General features: G+C 34.5%; 3 pseudogenes across 2 annotated transcripts; 1 reads left to right on the top strand and 2 right to left on the bottom strand.

The window, feature by feature from the left end:
- Window positions 1–209: 209 nt before the first annotated feature.
- LOC143623295 (uncharacterized) lies at window positions 210–1,914 on the bottom strand (annotated as a pseudogene).
- Window positions 1,915–3,300: 1,386 nt separating this feature from the next.
- LOC143623303 (4-coumarate--CoA ligase-like 6) lies at window positions 3,301–6,886 on the top strand (annotated as a pseudogene). Its single transcript, XR_013151870.1, has 6 exons — window positions 3,301–4,139; window positions 5,249–5,438; window positions 5,537–5,644; window positions 5,818–5,885; window positions 5,975–6,077; window positions 6,633–6,886. The product of XR_013151870.1 is annotated as a 4-coumarate--CoA ligase-like 6 (transcript).
- Window positions 6,887–8,487: 1,601 nt separating this feature from the next.
- Window positions 8,488–17,011, bottom strand: LOC143623312 (phosphoribulokinase, chloroplastic-like; annotated as a pseudogene). The gene is made up of 5 exons (XR_013151872.1): window positions 16,301–17,011; window positions 13,637–13,721; window positions 13,366–13,450; window positions 12,816–13,060; window positions 8,488–8,715 (listed from the first exon to the last, which is right to left on the bottom strand). The product of XR_013151872.1 is annotated as a phosphoribulokinase, chloroplastic-like (transcript).
- Window positions 17,012–17,883: the final 872 nt, after the last annotated feature.

Here is a 17,883-nt window from a genome sequence, read left to right on the forward strand (position 1 = left end):
TGCAATTTATATGTTGTGTTATCTCAAACAGCTACTGAAAAACTAGCCAGCAAGCTGAAAACCAACCAGCTATTATAACTGCAAAGAACATCCTAAATTGTTTTTATCCAAAAACTCAAATTATTGTTGCAACTGTTGTAGAACATAAGTTCAATACAGACATGATACCTTCATTAGGAGGATTAACTAGCTTATAGTTATCTATTAACAATTTAACATACAATGTGTATTTACTGTTTAGACCATAGACGATGCTGACTCAAATGATCGTTTTCCTCTTATTTTTGTTAGTAAGAACAAACACATCAATTATTTGGGAACTATTAAACGCACAAGATACGTAAACAAAAGATGGTAACATACTGAAATAACATGTTTAAACTTCAACTACAACTCATAGGACAGTATAGATCTCTCTCAGCGTTGACTTAATACAACAGTCAACCAATAACAAAAACCCATTACAACTCCATCCCAAATAACACGAAAAATGCATACCTCCCGTATTAAGTCAGCAATGTACCCAGCCAAATCTCACATCAGCACTGCGATTGCACACCCAACTTCATTAACCAATGGCCAGTAACAAATATGATACCTGATTACTGTTAATAATAATCTTCATGAACACATGTATAATCACCCCGATTCGATTACTTTTTCTTGCTTCTAAACTTTTCCTTCATCAATGCAAACTGCTTCTTACACTGGTTAACTGTTTTCCCTGGAACTGCAGCCGCGACACGCTCCCAACGCTGGTTTGTTTCTTTCGAGAACGTCTTTAAAGCTTGAACCAACGCTGTTTCCTGCACCGCAGTCCACGCATCCGGGTCTGAACTTGATCCGGCAGGGTCAGCTTTATCTCCATCTTGGCTCGGTTTTGGTGGGCCCACATCAGGTTGAGCGGGTGTAACTGTAGCTGTAGAAGAAGTCCCCACGACTTCCTCTCGGGTTGTAAGTGGAGATGAAATCGTGACAGTCGGTTTTCGTTTTTCAAGAAACGAGTCAAAAGCCTTAGCCGAGTCGGGTTTTTGTAGTAAAACGGTTTTTGTTGCTTTTAGTATCTCCTCAACCGAACGTCCCGTTCCTATGTACTCGGATATCACCTCCCATCTTCTAGAAGTTCCTTTCGGATACTTTACGATTCCTTTCCTTAAAAGCTCAATCTCTTCTTTCCCCCAAGGTTTCTCCTTTTTCTCTAACACTCCCGTTAAGTTTGACTTTGACCGATCCGTTTTCTTGACTTTTTTTCGTCACATGATCTTTCTCAACGTTATCTGAGTTAATCGCTTGTTTTAACAGCTCGGCTTGACTTTGACCATCGCCTTCTTTTTTCTCCATATCGTCACATAAATATTTTAATTGTAACATATCAAGTGACATACATAAGGTTTCCACGTCATCTTGACTAAGATTATACATGTTATTGAATATGATAGAAGTTGAAACGGTTCGAAGACGAGTTCGTTCTTTTCGCAATAATTTCTTTCCTTTTTCTTTTATTTTCTTTTGATTTGAAGCGGCTTCGGCGGCTTGTCTAACTTCTTCTTTCTTTTTTCTATTTTCTTCTGCAATTCTTGCAGCTTCTTCTTCTTGTTGTTTCTTCACTACAAATTTGGCTTCTTTTTTCTTCTGTTTTTCAGCTTTTAACGTTTCTTTTCTTCTTAATATTCGTGGGTCCCGTTTGTAAGCGTTGTCTACAAGCGAACGTATCCTCGCGTGTTCTTCTTTTCTCGCCTTTTCCGAAAGCTTTGTGTTTTGTCTCTCCATCAATCTTTTATGGTCACGTGATTCCGCTTGTTCAAGATCAAACTCGTCTTCATGTGGAAACTTTCTCCAACTCTTGAAACTGAACCAAAAATCATAAAACGAGTCGACTTCTTTAAGCGGGGTGTTATCATCTCCAAGTGTCATTTTCAAGGTTTATAATTTTTTTTATATTTTTATATTTTTAATGTTATTTGTTTTGTTGAAAGTATAAATATTAATTATTGAATGTTTAATCCTTGATTTAATTTGTTTCTTTCTCAAACAACAACATTGAACCATTAAACATTACGATGTTCCACAAGTTGGATGTGAGTAACAACGAGTGTAAACTGAAGGCTCGTATACTGAGACTATGGCATTTGAAGGACAACAATAAACCCGAAGAGGATTGGTCGATGAGATGGTATTATTATATACAAATATAATTAATTTTATTCCGTTTTATTTATTCCTCATTATATATATGTAATAATTATAATGTTCTTCATATTTAAAATGTAACAGGGTAATAGAATGCAAGCATATGTAAGGAAAGCTTGCATCTCGAAACATGATGTTTGGCTAGCTGAGAATCGGTCATTGATTGTTCGAAAAGCTTCACTTGGAGCAAATCTGTCAACATACCGATATGTTGACAACCCACACAAGCTATGTTTCACATCAGAAACTCGTCTTTCTATTTCCTATGAGTTTAAAGGTCACCTTTATGGATTGTCGTTTGTTACCTTTGATGATATCAAAGCGAAGAACATACCTCAGAATGGAACAATTGGTTAGTTCGATTCGTTATTAGCAATATACTTTTCACTTATATACATTAAATGACAACAGTTAACAGAAAAGGTTTAATATATGTTTCATTATTCATCAATTTTTTCCCAGATGTAATCAGGCATGCCAGCAAGTTTTTTACCCACAAAAACTCATCCTTACGCGAGTCACAACATCAAAATCAAAGAACCACGGAGTTTGCTTATATTAGATAAGGAGGGTAAAGTTACAAATAAAACTACAAATGTGGTTTATAAGGAACTGTTTAGTTATTTATGAAATTTTAATTTTCAAGTTTTTGTTATCTATAAAATAATTGTAAAACGAAAGTTATTTAGTTGTTTATGAATTTATCATTTTCAATTTTGTATTATGTACATAGTAATTGTAGAACCAATGTTATTTTGGTTGAAACTTATGTTGAACAACGTTTTTGTTTCTTATACGTATTATTAACAACTATATATCATATTATTGTCTCCTCAAGTGTTGTTGTTAAACGATTTATATATTTCAACCCGTGTCGTACATGGGTCAATAACCTAATTAAGAATATAAGAATGAATTCACCTATATTATTTTGTTAAAAACAATAGTATATATCCATTTTTATCAGTTACACCAATCAACCCGACCCGACTCACGCATGTTCTATTTATACCACAGTGAGCATGTGAGTTGTACGAGGTACGAAAGTATCTGGTCCTACGTTAAACCATTCATCAACAACTATTCAAAATCTTGCATTTTTCACGCCCAATGGCTGCCTTTCATTCTCCATCCAACATTTCCAATTTCAAAACCTCAAACAACCAAAACATGTCACATAATCTTTACTCCAACGAAACTGGAATCTACATCTACTATCCCATTATTCTTTTGGCTGTTTTGTACCTTGGTGCCATTGTCACAACAATGAATCCGTTAAGCAGTTTCTCCGAGGTTAAGAAACAAACAGCCTGTCTAAATACGCGTCTCGCCTTCACTGTTATCGAACGAGCCGAGGAATTAAACGTTATCGAAATTCCATCCATCGTGGTACCCGAAAACCCCGGAAACATTAATTCAAACAAGGTTCAATATGCACAATTTTATAAACTTTTTTCTGGTAATCGCGAATTTGTTCGTGAAACTAAAATGACACTGCTGCTATACTGTATTCATCTGGAACCACCGGCTCTAGTAAAGGTGTGGTATTGAGTCACAGGAATTTAATATGTGGAGTGGAGTTATTTGTTAGATTTGAAGCTTCACAATACAAGTTGGAACATCCTGAACAGAATGTATATTTGGGTGTGGTCCCCATGTTTCATATTTATGGGCTTGTATTATTAAGCTTAGGGGTTCTGTCATTAGGGACTAAAATTGTGGTTATGAAGAAGTTTAGTGTTGATGAGATGGTTCGGTGTATCGATAGGTACGTGGTGACTCATTTTCCCGGTGTGCCGCCGTTGTTGGCCGCGTTGATCAGGGCGGGTAAGGGTGGTGCTGGTGGAAGGTTGAAGAGCTTGAAGCAGGTTTCTTGTGGTGCTGCACCTGTGAGCACAAGGATTATAGATGACTTTGTGCATTGTTTTCCTCATGTTGATTTTATTCAGGTAACGAAATTACCGTTTTACCCCTTGGTTGTTAAAGAGTCGTAAAAAGTGGTTAAGTTATTGACACCGCGGTAAAACAAAATTAAATTTAAAAAAAAAAAATTAAACGAACCTGTTTAGCGCTTGGTTCGGTGTCAACCCGATGGTTCATGGGTTAGACTTGTTGAACCTATAAATTAAAAAAAAGAAATTATGCTTTATGTCATTACTTAAATTAGTTGGAATTTTATGTCAAAAATTAAAACTTAGAATAGAAACTAATTAACGTAAACGTAAGATTTTATAATTTTGTTTTATTTGCATTTGTAATTTTAAAGCACTATGTCAAAAAATAAAACTTAAAATAGAAACTAGTTAACGTAGACGTAAGATTTTATAATTTTGTTTTATTTACATTTGTAATTTTCTTTTAAATTTGTAATTTTAAAGCACTATGTCAAAAAATAAAACTTGAAACAGAAAATAATAAACGTAAACGTAAGATTTTATAATTTTGTTTTAATTACATTTGTAATTTTCTTTTAAATTCGTAATTTTAAAGCACTATGTCAATATATAAAACTCAAAATAGAAACTAGTTAACGTAAACGTAAGATTTTATAATTTTGTTTTATTTGTGTTTGTATTTTTCTTTTAAATTTGTAATTTTAAAGCACTAAGATGTGGAAAAAAATTAGTTTAAGCGGGTCGTGTTCATTTCAACCCACGAACTTCCGTTCCGTGTAAGGTTTATGTGCCTGGCCTATTTTTCTGGTTCATGTCAAATTTTCACGATTGTGTCGTGTTGACCTACTCAACCAATTTATTTATTTTTTTCTTTTTTAAAACATGGTTTATGTCTCGTTTAAATTACATGGTATATTATGCGAAGTTATACAATGTTAAATACATTTGTATTTTATGTTGTAAAATTATAATTTTGAAATGTTAAAATGCGAAAAAAAAATTAAAAACAAAATGGGGCTAAGCAGTTCGAGTTCATATGTCTGACATGATCTTCATGTTGGTGTCGGGGTTTGACCTGTCAACCATCAAAGACGACTCATTTAGCACCCTTAATCAAAACAGTCATTTTTGCACAAGTTATACCGTTAAGTGCATGTTTTCAGGGCTATGGCATGAGTGAATCAACAGCTGTGGGAACTCGGGGGTTCAACACTCGCGAAGTGCATAATTACGGGTCGGCTGGACTATTGGCTCCAAATATGCAAGCCAAAGTGGTAGACTGGGTTACCGGTTCACATCTCCCTCCTGGGAAGACCGGTGAACTTTGGTTACGCGGGCCTGCTATAATGAAAGGTAGTTAAAACAGACATTTTTCATTAAGATTCAAATATCCCACATATAAGAAAAGATTTCTTGATATCTGAACAATTTTTTTTGTCAAAATTTGGTAGAATATCTGAACAATGTGGAGGCGACACTATCGACTGTTGATAAGGACGGTTGGCTGCATACAGGAGACATTGTTTATTAAGGAGATAATAAAGTACAAAGGGTTTCAGGTGACCGTATAAATGATTTATACCGGAAATTTTTATATGTATAATATAAGTGATTATTTATTTCATAGAAATATCCAAACGATTTACAATGAAGTAGCAGGTAAGCGGGCAACAAGCTGCGCCGCAACCCCCTTTTGTATAATATGATTGAATTTTGAATGATTGTAATGTAGATTGCTCCTGCTGATTTAGAGGATGTGTTAACATCTCATCCGGCCATTCTTGATGCTGCAGTAACAGGGTGAGTGTAACTAATTTGTCCATAACATATATTTTCTTGGTGACAATAATCTCATCACATAATATGATGAGGATTTGTGTGTTACACAGAGTGAAGGATGAGGAAGCAGGTGAGGTTCCAGTGGCATTTGTTGTGATGAAGCCAGGGGCTGAAGCTTCTGAGTCTAGCATCATTGACTTTGTAGCTAAACAGGTTTGTATCATTATTTTCAATCTCAACAATGCTGAGGTGGCAAACGAGTGAGTCAGGTGGAGGTCGGTGGGTAAATGGGCCAAAGAAGGTGTTTTCGGGCTGCTTCAAGCTGATCCACAATCAATTTTTATCGACATTTTGATATTTTTATGTGTAAATATGATTTGTAAAAGCTATATATTCGCAATCCCAAAATTCTCATAATGCTGGCTGCAAGTCAAAATGGGTGGATCGTACGGGTGGGTAAATGGGTCAAAGAAGGTATTTTTGGAGCGGGTCAAGCCGACCCAGAATCAACTTTATCCACTTTTTGATATTTTTAATGTTTATTGCAAAATATGACTGTAGAAACATTTTTTAAAAAATTATAACTTATTCTTGAAAAAGATATAAGATATTTAAGAGGTTTCTTGGCATTTGAATGCCTTTTAACCCGTTTGACCTGACTGATCCGCTTGATCTAAATTTCATTTTCAGTTAAATCCTTTTCGCTTCGTCATCTAAATCACTAAAGTTTTTCAAGTCATTTGATCCTCATGATCCACAATGTGACAGGTGGCACCTTATAAGAAAGTGAGAAGAGTAATGTTCACTAACATGATACTAAGATCTGCCGCAGGAAAGATTCTGAGGAGGAAATTGAAGGACCAAATAGATTCAAGACTTTAGTGTGCCCTTATATATTATCTCTTGGATCAACAACCCGATGCGCGTTTCAAGAAGCAATACACACTTGAAAGATAGATCAAACTATCAACCGATATCTGATTCTGGCTTGTGCAAAATATTTTATTTTACCTAGTACATTTTGTAAGGGCTCATTAGAGGCTTGAAATTTTTGTTATTTATTGAATTGGGACGTGCCTGTTATTCGTGCAATTATGTTTATTCTTATAGATTGTTTATGTTGCTAAGAAAGTTAATTGCAAAGATACTACACAAGATCGTTGAACACAAATGAAATTTGTCCATTAATGTTTAATACATTTAAGAAAAATAGTGATCACCACCTAAGTTTTATAAAATTAAAAGGCTTTTTATAGAAATGGAACGTATAAGAACAAAATAAATTTCACAGATTATTATAGAGTTACTAGTTAAAGTTATAAATGTTAACAAAATACTTGCATAAGTATTAAAATTCATTGGGTGGATGGGTGAAGTGGCGATGATGGTTAGGATCACGGCGGTGGGCTGAGTGGCGACGACAGTGGACACGAGTGAAGTGGGTCGACACGAAAGGTGATAATAATGAGTGGTGGAAAATTCCGTTCACTTTGGTTGAATTTCTTAACATTTTGAAATAATTGTTGAATTCCTTTATGGAAATTTTTGTAAATTCATTCTAATTCATCTCTCAGCCATACAAGTTATTACATGGAATGCACATTTCAGTTAATCCAATAAACACCCGAAAACCAAACACGCCGAAGTCTTGTAACTTTCCTAACGCTTTGTGCACTACTTGCATGAAAGAGCTAATATTCTTCCCGGCTTGGGTCAAGTTTTCATTCACCAACCATGTAATTGAGTACTTTCTCAAAATCAAGTGGTCATCAGACAACAATCATGCTTTTTAAGCCATCATTTTTCAAAATATATGGTAGGGAAAACCCTTGAAAACATGCAACAAACGATCAGTGTTTTATAAAACCTATAGCTTGCAACACAATAAGCACTAAGTCAATGTATTTATTTCTGATGGTTAAAACATGCTAGCTAGAAGAAAAAAATTGACGCCTAAAAGAAAAAATAATAGAGTAGGTAAAAATATTTGATTTTGGGGGCTAAATTTACACCGGCTAACAAGACGGCTAAAAGATAAAAAGATAAAAACCGGCTAAATATTTAATAGGGTTGGTAAGGTTGGTAAAATATTCAATTTTGCCGGCTAAAATCAAACGGCTAAATGAAAAAATGAAGACGTCTAAGTGAAGCTTTAGCCTACAAGCCGAGTTGGAGCCGGCTAAGAATGAATATTTGGAGCCGGCTAAGTGAATAGACACGTATCCCGAAGCCAGCTAAGAGTCAATGATGTCGGCTAAATAACCATAGATGTAGGCTAAGTTTAGCCGCCTTTAACACGTGTCAAATTTTTATAGGCTAAAGGTGAGTCTCGTTTACTTTTTATAAAAGTTCATGTCCATAAAGTTGCTACTAAGGCTTAGCCGGCTTCGCTGACGTGTCACTTGTTTATTGGTTAAAAACACAATGATTGAAGAGATATAGACTAAAATAGGCATGTCTATTTTGGAAAAAATTGGGTCAAAGTTGTTTATTTTGGTAATTTTACCCTAGAATAATACAACTTTTGATGACGCTGGATACGGTTTCATCTGTGAATTGATGTATATATATAACATATATATCTCCAATTAATACACACGTAGATTCATATGGAATCACAACACTATAAGGCCTTATCGGCTGAATTTTTTTCAAATAATTCTCGGATCTTCAACCCGACAATGGTTTGAAAAAATCCAGTACCGTTGTTGCTACCAGGGAAGTTAGATTGTTTTAACATTTGTTGGGTAATTTCACCATAAAACTTTGTTGAAATGTTGCTCAAATGGCTTTCAACATAGATGAGTTCATCTACTTTGTCAAACTGTCCATCCATCTCCAATATAGAAACCTGCAAATTAGAGGTGAAGCTTCATGTCAAAACTTTTTTCTTTTGGAGGTGTATAATGGTTGGAATATAGTGCAAAATCTAACATGAAGTTTTTTTTGGTTGATTTTAGTGTGATTAAACTCAGAGGCGGAGGGTGCGGGGTCGACCGACACATGAAAAAAATAATTATTAGTATTATATATGCGTTGAAATCTAATCGACCTTTGTGAAATTTTGAAACCCACCCTCTCGATCACGTGAAGAGTGTTCAAAGTTAAAATGAAAAATAGGAGTACTATACTTGAAAATTTTTACGGCCAGCGACAGTGAGCGACGACTCTGCTTATTGATGTGTAAAAGAAGAAGAAAGAAAACAAGCGGGATGGATCCATTAAAACAATACTATGGGCTTTTTCAAAAGAACAAAAGTGTAAGTTGTTTATTTAATAAGCCCATATTATAAATTATTTTGGAGTAAAGTGTCATTTTCGTCCTAGTGGTTTGGAAAATAATGCGAATTTAGTTCAAAAAATTTATTTTTTGCATATGGACCATTCACGTTTCCCAATTTTTGTCAATTACATCCAAATTACTAACCCCGTTAAATTTAATCGTTAAGTCAGGGGTAGAAATGTCTTTTCACCCTTTCTTTATTATAATACTTATTTTAGTGAATTGCGTTTCTCGTCCCTCTAGTTTGTCCAACTCTGCAGTTTTAGTCTAATAGTTTCAAATTCGCTTTCTTCCCTGTGGTTTCATTTCACTTGCAATTAAACCCGAATTCTATAATATTGTTAAGTCTGGTTGTTAAACCCATCAGTGTGTCCTTCACGTGAGGGGCAGTTTTGTTCCTTGTTTTTTTTTTCCCTAAATACACCCCAGCCCCTCACGTGAGGGGGCTTGCGAATTATGACTTAAATTTATTTAGGGAGAGAAATAACAAAACTGGTCGTCACGTGAGGGGCACACAAATGGATTAATGACCAAAATTAACGAGGTTAATAAATTCGGGTTTGATTGCAAGTGAAATGAAACTACAAGTATGACAATTGCAAACTTGAAACTATTGGACTAAAACTGCATATTTGACAAACAACAAGGATGAAAACCGCAGTTCACTAAAATAAGTATTATAATAAAGAAATAGTGAAAAGATATGTCTACCCCTAACTTAACAATTAAATTTAACGAAGTTAGTGATTTGGATGTAACTGGCAAAACTAGGAAACGTGGAGGGTCCACATGCAAAAAATAAACTTTTTGGACTAAATTCGCATTATTTGAAAAAACCACAAGGACAAAAATAACATTTTACTCAATTTTTTGTTTTATAACTTTATCTATTAAAACAAGTAGCCTAATAATGAGAAATCAGAGGTATCAAGGAAACTTGACAGTAATTGACAATACACCATATTTCACTTATATCTAATTATTGTTTCTATGCATTAAGTTACATTTAATATAATTTTAAATTTATTTTTTCTATTATATTAGTAAATTATGTTATATATGAACTTTGCTTTTAGTTTTAGTTTAGGTGGTTAGGTTAGTTTTTTTTTAAACGACAAAAGTTAGATTGTATAATTAGCTCATATGTATATATTATAATAAAGGACTTGCTTAGAATGTCAAAGGTTAGATTGTGTAATTAGCTTGGATGGGTTATGTGAATTTAAGTAATAGTTGTATTTATTTCATTGAAAAACATTTGCTTCGGAATGGCAAACTATATAATGTGTTATGTTATATTTCAAAATGAAAACCAGTCAAGAACAATTTTATATATGTTCTGTTTTAATTATATGTTTTTAATAAAGTTCCAAGTACTTGTTTTTGTTAGATGATATTTTATTTGATTATCTTTTTTTAATATGACCCTACCCAATTTGATTCGACTGAAACTATTGAATTGGACCAAAAGAAATGTATGTACCAATTTGACCCGACCCAAACAATCGAACCAGACCAAAAAAATTAATTGCCGGTAGTTGAACTAAGTACTGACCCAAAAAAGTTCCAACCCCAGTGTGAAAATATTTTGGGTCCGCCACTGATTAAACTATTTTGAGTAATCGACACTTGTATACAAAATGAAAAGTCACAATATATATTGGCACAAACTAAGAGTAAACATTTGTCTAAGACTATTGTAATCTATGTATTGAGGAATCTCTACAGTGGTAGAGGCGAAACCCCTAGTTTCATGAGAGTGTCACTCTTGCAGGATCAAGAGGGTAACCCTTTGTGGGGTTAAAGGGGCAACGACCACCATGGCTGCCTAAAACTGGCATGGAAAGTATCTTTAAAGTTACTTGAAATAAGTACGTAGCAGGTTGCTACTAATCGGTAGAAATTGAGGGCTAGTAGCCCAAGGAACACCTTAAGGTTGGCGGCAATCGGAGGTTCGTAGCAGTTTTCTATAACAGTTGCAACTACTTGGTAACAATTAAGAACTTAGACGTGTTTTCCAATCTTCTTTTTTGTTGAAGCGTGCGATTGTGAGTTTTGTTGGATTTTGTGCGAATAGGAGTTTATTGTGGTAGGCTATTTGTTAAAAAGGTCAAACGAAGTGTTAGATATTTTTGAATGTAAAGGAGAAAATAAAAGGAACAAACAAGTTTAAATCTTCTGTTTTCTTGGTCAAGCTTGAGTTGTTTTAAGAGTTACTTAAACAAGTTTGTTAGACCAGTTTTGCTTTATTTATTTGGGTTGAACAAGGGGGTTTAATTCAGAGTTCATTTTTTTATATGAGTTAAACGAGTTATGTTTTGGCTAAGGTTTTGATTTGAGGAATGTGCTCGTGTTTTTATTCGGGAACAAAAGAAGATCAAGGAAAACTGATGTTCACTCGATTAGATGACAAGAATTGCAACCAGAAGAGTGGATATACGACTTCATGCGACCGAGCGAATAGTCGGGGACATGGTCACAGAGCTAGTCGAGTTCGGGAGAGCCGAAGGAACATAGTTATAAATCAAGATGAGTTACAGGAGAATCAAGACGAAGACAACACGCTTATAGTCGAAGGACCACCTACTTCGAGTCGAAAATTATGGCTGGTGATTGTTGGACGTAATTTCGGACTCCAAGTCACAAGTCAGTGAACTTGAGGGACCAATAATGATAAGTCGGTCATAGTTGGTTATGTTTCCTAATTGTTTTGTAAATATAAATAGTAATGCATTGGCTAGGAAGTTAGGTTAGTTTATATAAACCGAGTTATGATTAGACATTAGAGAACACATGAAATGTAATCAAGTTAGGGTTCATCAAAAACACGATATGCAACCGAGTTAGGGTTCATCAAGTGTCAAACCAAGTTAGGATTTGAGAGATTGTATCAGTTTTTTGAGTTATATTTTTTTATTAATATAAACGAGAGTTAGTCACTTAGTTCGTATTTGATTATTGATCGGGATTTGTTTATTTGGTCTAATTTCAATTTTGAATTTCATACTTCAATTTCAAAGAAAAGTACTTCTTCCTCTTTGAAAAATCACTTCCTATCTTAATTGATTATTGATTATGTTTGAAGCAAAATTAATACTTTGATCTAAAATTTGACTCGATCATTACACATTTCAAAAAGTTATCCTAGAAATACGAAATCCAAAACCTAAAGAATCTACGTGTTAAATTATATATTACAATGGATAACTATCAATTGTAATGGTCTATCAGTGGGAACGGAAATTAAGTAGTAATTTGAGTGCTTGTGGAAACTAAAATTACTATTAAGGAATGGTTAGTAATGATAAGGAATAAAGGTTAGTTGGAAGTTTCCACTTATGAGTGAAGTTACTAATGCAAGGTAGGTACGTACCACTGATAGAGAAGGAATAAGAGATTCTCTTTCATTTGTTATGTGTGTAACCGTTTGTTTTATTTATACATGGGTACATTAAAGATGAGGAGGGAATTAAGACAGTTGTATTTTCTTCTTTTTTTTTATAAGTTTCTTTGTACTTATTGAGGTTAATCATTATAGTCCTTGTTGGAAGTATATTTATGTTCTAACTCAAGATAGAGTTCTTTAATATGTTACTCATTGTTGCTAAAATTGTTCAATTTCTCTATTCACTTTCAGCAATATTTTGTTGTTTATGGTATAGATCTACCTCATGCCCGAAATAAGTGTCTGGACCATAAGCGAATTTGATGCCTGGATAGGAGCAAGTGAGCTTTTTTCCACATGGGATCCATGAAATCGTTGAACCTTCATCGAATAAGTAAACCGGGTTGAAGTATCTTACTCCTTCTTTCATGATTAGCTTTACTTTCAACACTCTCCCCTCAATGTCATCAGGGATTAGTTGAGTAGGCATCACTTCGATAATCACGTTCGCGTATTGCTTTTGTGGGTCTGTATTCAACATTTATCACCCTCGTCATGCCATCAATACATATCATAAATATAAAAAATGTCAAATGGGTTGAATGTTGTTTGAACTCTTATCTATTTGTACAAATTGCATATCACTTTAATATAAAACAGAGTGTATCTCAACTTGACACGTTTTGACTAGTACACAATAACTGGATTCGACCTATTACTCAATATGTTTGACCAGTACATCTAACCATATCTCATCACATAACATTCAGGAGGTAATCAAGGGTATAGATTTGGGTATATGTAAATTTTGAAGTAGGATTTTAGAAGATTACCGATATATGCTTCAAAGTCTGGTTTCCTAGCCTCAATGCTAGCTTTAATGCTCTCAAGACTGTGTCCCCTCTCTGCCATATCTCTCTACATTTCAGAGATAGTCATATACTCAGACAATTTTTATTCTTACAAATTATCATGTGTTTTGTTGTACGCATACATGTCTGTGTGTTAATATATAATAGACATAACTAATTTCAATTTTAAACTTCGAAAACCGCATAAGCACTTGTCATGTATGGACGTAAATAGTCGGTCTGCAATTCATACCTGAAGTTTCCATGCAAACTTAACCTCGTTACTGATGTCCAAGTAAATACTGAAGTCTAGGAGGTCTCTTACTCTCCGATCAAACCTACATATATTCAAAAAGTGATCGTAAGTAAAATTCTGACCATAAGCATATGTGTAAATACGAATCTCTCTGTTCTACTTTATAACACTGCATTCTCGGGTTTAAAATACAAGGAAAAGAAATGATGAGATTGGATAGAGGAAAAAAGGAAAAGAAATTATATACTTAAAAGACATTCTCGAGTTAAAATAAAAGAAAAGAAGCGAAAGTGTTTATTACATTCTTAAGTCAGATTGAAAGAAAAAGATAAGAAAAAAATTTGTAATTTTACAATTATATCCTCATAGCAACATGGAAAAGAGAATTAAGATAGGGTAAATTGGTAATATGGTAATGAGATATAAACTTTCCTTCACAATCCGGCCATATTTGGCAGGAAAGTTTTGAAGGAAAAAAGGCTTAACTTTTCCTTTCATTCTCTTTCTTTTCTTTTAATGAAAAAACTTAAGAATGAAAAAAGAAAATTTTTCTTATCTTTTTTTTTCCAATCCCTTAAATAAAAAAACTCAAGAATGCAGTTAAGTAAATTACATATATGAAAACCAAAAAACTCAACCATAATTTACAAGTAGGATGTGGTTCCGTGGTGCATGCTTTTGCTGGAGATATTGTGTTAGTTGTAGAAGAAAAAAATCCTTAATATGAAGATGAAGGAGTGGCGAACAGTTTTAGTGGCACAGGTTTATAAATTATTCACTCTAAGACGGAGTATCTTTACTTTGATACCAATGATGTAAATGACTAGGAGGATGCCCTAGTCACCATTTAAGGCCAAGTGGTTCCACAATCAACCAAGTTCAAGTATTCATAATCGTTTGTTCATAGCAATGCAAACATAGATAAGGATGCAACATGTCGCGTCCAGGTGGTTTAGTGTAGGTGAATATCAGCCATAAGGGTATGGTGCGGCAGAAGGTTCCATACTAGCTAATTTAATACGTAAATATTATAGAGTCGCGGTGTTCGTCCAGCTATGTTATACGAAACATATTACTAGGCCATGAAAAAGACATGCGCATGAGCTGGAGATGGTATAGATCATATTGCTGATGTAGATGTGCGGGCACACACCAAATAAGAAATGATGTTTTTCGGGAAAGATTAAGGATGCCTGATTCCATATAAGATAAGGACAAGATTGAGTGGTATGAGTATATGAAGACCGAGACAAATGACGACACTTGTTATAGCCATGTAAACACTCACTGTGGAGGGATTAACACGTAAAAGTGTACCTAAACTAACTTCAAATAAACAGGTTAGGAATGACTTGTTAAACTTACACCTCTTGAAGAGCATGCTTGAGGATACACGTCGTAATGATGTATGATTAAGTTTATGGACCATTAGGGGGTTAGTAGAGATTTGTTTTAGCTTGGTAGGGACTTAGCTATCTTTACTTTTGGTGACATTTCATGTTGCTTTCTTGTCTTCGTGTTTCTATTATGTTTGATCTATTCTTAGTATAATTTTCATAATTTTTTTTGTTATCGTTATCTTACTAATTATATATTTTTAGCACGTTTATTTTCTATTTATTAGATTCCATGACAAGCACTCTATGTTTCTAACATACTTTTCATGTTCGCATATGCTTTTGTAGTCAAGTGTCTCTCTAGAATCAACATTTCTATCCTCTAGGACAAATGTATGGCTTGTGTGTATCACATCCTTCCCATATCCTACGAGTAGCTTTGCTGTAGGTAGGGTTTTACTATTTGTTACACTACTGTGTACACACGGGACGATGCTCCCGATCCACCGCTCTCTTCCTTCTAGATTCTTGCTCTCGTGGTCTCGATTTTTTCTTAGCTTCCTCTCAAACGATGGCCATCGGGATGCACTTTCCAATTAGGCTTGGTTTTGCGGTACCCAGAGGTGGGGGCAGTGTTCTCACACGGTATCTTTTGTCACGTTAACCTATCCTGAGGCTTGCCGCTTCCATTCCGTGTGGCCTAAGTGAACTAGGCAAGAGACAGTGAACTGCTTGGAAGTACAATTAGTTTAAAAAACGACCTAGAAGTATCAGCCACGTGCTAATTAGATAATAAAAAATTCTTTTGGTGATGATCTTCTTGAAACTTGTTCATCTTACCAAAATGAAGCCAAGCTAGACTTATTAGTGTTTGATATTTACTCTACTGAGAAGTGAGAAGTAATAACCAAAACAAAATGGTATCGTTCTATGTGCATACTTTATTTAGTTCTTTTGCTAAAGGGGGTTTGGGGAATCAATAATTTGGTGTGTAGGGTTAGGACCGTAAAGTAAAAGCCAAATTTCCACATGAACCACCTTTAATAACTTCTTATCCCCAACAAACGCAAATCACATGCATGCTTCCTACACATTTAGATTCTAAAAATGGAACTCCATCTTACTAAAATGTACTAGCAAAGATCATCAAACAGTTGCACTAGGGTATACATGCATGGTTCAATTTATGTCTGTTATTTCGCTTCACTTTTGTCGGTTATTTCATCTAATCAGGCTTTTTTTCTCGCCCCTAATTGCACTAACACAAACTAATAATTAACTGAAATCTTACCTACCAATATAATGCATGAAAAAAGATGCTTACATTGGATGCAAACCTTCAATAACAAGAATCTTGGGTGGTTTGATGAGCTCAGGAGGGTCGAAAAGGCCAGAAACATGGTTATAAATAGGCTTCTCAACAGCCACACCATCTTTAAGAGCCTTAACCTGTTCATACATAAGATCAAAGTCATTGGCTCGTGGGTCAAGTGCAGTCACACCCTTTTCTTTCCTTCCGTTTCGATCCAAAGAATGATAATCATCTAGAAATATAACCGTGGTTGTGTCACTTATAAGTGTGTTTGAGTCCGGGTTCGCACCCTTTGGTGGGGAAGCTGCACCACCAAACACACTTGTTAACCTTCTCATGAATGTGCTCTTTCCACACCCAGAATCTGCTGCTAGCCCAAGAATCTGCTGCTAGCCCAATCACTATTGTGTCCCCTGAGTATGTGATAATATTGCCACCTCTAAGCCTAAGACTACTGGTGTTTCTACCACTATTACTGAAGAAAAAAACATGTTTTTTGTTGAATCTGATGTGGGTTTTTGTGGGTGTTGAGACTGAGCATGATGTGCTGAGAGTTTGGACTGTGTACACTGCCATTGTTTCTCTCTCTTGTTTTCTGAAGCTTTAGAATGTGTACTTCGAGATTTGTGTGTGCTCGACTTCTTTTAAAGGATAAAGGGGTTATGCCATTTATGTCTACTATGCAAACTTGAGGGAAAGGTATGGTCTAAATTAGGAAGTGTACAACTCAAACTTCAGAGTATTTGTCCCGTGTAGGTTCAAGCTTTTCTATCTTGATCTTTTCTTATACTTTAACTTATGTTAAATATAAGAATTTTATAACTTTAGGAGCTGTTTTAAAACAGTTCCGAAAACTCATGTCGGTTCACGTTAAAAGTCGAACTTTTCGACCGTTAATGTTACCGTCAAGCTATTTAAGTCATATATCAAAACTAAATCATTTTATACAGAAAACACACACGTAATCACAAGTAATTCACCATCACATTCATGTTTGATCATGTAGCACCAAATATGCACACTAAACCAATTTCTCAACTAAACATGCTCAAGTCTTAACTTCAAATTTCTATCAACACATGAGCATGTTATTTCTATAATGTTAATATGGTGTTTATACATAAAATTTTCCAGATCATAACAACTTATAACATGGTCCTATTTTATCCCATCATCGTCATCATCATCATCATCATCTAACAATAACATCCTTAACACTTCAAACAACAAAATTTCCATAATTAGCAGCTTGGTTATATTCACAACTTTCATTCAATACAAGCTTTCAAATACAATCTTGTATGATTCATGCTTAACTCATTTAACTAGTTTGACAAAGATTCCACATAATTCATCGTTCATCTTGGTCTTAGATTTTCCATTTATTAACTAACAAAAGTTTCTATTCTTAGCAAGTAACAAATTAATAATCTCTTGTCAATTCAACGATTTTTCACAATAGTGTTTACTAATACAATCCTAGTCAAATGTCATTAATCATTCATATATTTATGTGTTTATTAATCAAATCAAACTATTAAACAATATGCATCAATTCAAAAAGATTCCTTTATTAGTAATCAACATTTCTAACA

This window comes from Bidens hawaiensis, unplaced genomic scaffold (genome assembly GCF_021521415.1).
Source record: "Bidens hawaiensis isolate Kalapana, Puna unplaced genomic scaffold, B.hawaiensis_p1.1 tig00000369_1, whole genome shotgun sequence".
Lineage (NCBI taxonomy): Eukaryota > Viridiplantae > Streptophyta > Magnoliopsida > Asterales > Asteraceae > Bidens > Bidens hawaiensis.